The sequence below is a fragment of the Penaeus monodon genome, chromosome 32, assembly GCF_015228065.2.
Source record: "Penaeus monodon isolate SGIC_2016 chromosome 32, NSTDA_Pmon_1, whole genome shotgun sequence".
Lineage (NCBI taxonomy): Eukaryota > Metazoa > Arthropoda > Malacostraca > Decapoda > Penaeidae > Penaeus > Penaeus monodon.
Genome location: NC_051417.1, coordinates 7,785,162 through 7,786,510, shown reverse-complemented (window position 1 = coordinate 7,786,510; position 1,349 = coordinate 7,785,162). Strand labels below are relative to the sequence as shown.

The 1,349-nt window shown below is 43.4% G+C and overlaps 1 pseudogene; it reads left to right on the top strand.

Annotated features, from left to right (window-relative positions):
• The first annotated feature begins 1,200 nt into the window (after positions 1–1,200).
• The window catches only part of LOC119593537, a 1,102-nt pseudogene continuing 953 nt past the window's right edge, over positions 1,201–1,349 (top strand).

The following is a 1,349-nucleotide window of genomic DNA, read 5'->3' as shown; positions in this document are numbered from 1 at the left end:
CAATGTCAATACGATCCACACAGATTTTTAATATGTTACATGGTATGACAAAGTTTCTATGTTTTTGGGGAAAATAAGTACTATAAGTCACATTTGTATTTTATTATTGTGCAGAGCTTTGATATATGTCTATGCCTGTAAACACATTCGGATGAAATGAGGAACTACATTAAAAGATGAGAAGTCGACGCCTTTCCCTGCGGAATACAGAGGCACAACTGTCAATCGCTAAAACCCCACATTCTGGGGGAGTACGGGAGAACACGAAGCCGAAATCGGACTTGTACCTGTCTGTGTCAATGCGGATACACGCAGGAATAGCTATCGAAAGTCAGTCTCGATCACTTCATAGGGAGCGGCGAAAGCTGTTGGGGGAAAAGGGAAAATATTTAGTGGTCATTATTGTTTGTAGATTCTATATATTTAGGAAAGGGTATAACTTTAATGTCCAGAGGAAAGAATGTTCTCCCCTACAGAAGGGAAATCAATGAGCATGGGGCTTTTGGGAAGTCGTTTGTGGGGTAGATCTTGCCCACCAGTCTGCGATAACTCGTTGTTGGGGGTCAACCCTCCCTGTGGTCACCCTAAACCCGTGATCAGAGTCAGAGTAATCGTAGTTGGAGTGGATGCAGCGAGTGTATGGTTGGTAGGGGGGATGTCAATGATTTTCACCTGATACCAGCGACCAGCATACTGTTGGAGAACAAATGTTACTGAGGACACTGCAACAAACGTTAGTGATCAATTTGTAAGTGAAGATAGCAGAATAAGCATTAGATTGTTAGAACAACTTACTCTACGAAGTCGAAGTTTTCTTGATTGCCACTCTGGGACAATTTCCAGGAGCTAGAAATCTGGAATGCCGTCGGCTGCGACAAGAGCCACAAGGGCAGCAGCTACGAGTACCTTCAACATGGTGCCTTGTCTTGTGTGACTCCTGATGGTGAGTTCTGCCTTATATATCATGTCACACGTTAAAGCAGCGAAGGAGGCGGAGCATCGAATTTCAAGAATATCATCGTTTAAATTAGTTTTTTTTCGGATATACAGCTGTCTATTGAGATATGGAGCTTACATAATCTTATTTTCTATATCATCGACATGGATATAATTTTGGAACGTCATTTTCCTCTGCGGGATACACCCTCCATATAAAGAACGCCTGAGAAACTCTCATGCCATTCAGACCGCAGGATCACCATGAAGACTTCGTTGCTGTGGTCTCGTTCTCGTTGCAGCGGTCGCTGCCGACAAGATTCCTAGCTTTGTCGTGCCAGGAAAAAATGCCCTTCGGTAGACGAGAGATTTCTCTACGATCAACAGAGGCTAACCATCAGAAGGCAAGTTAA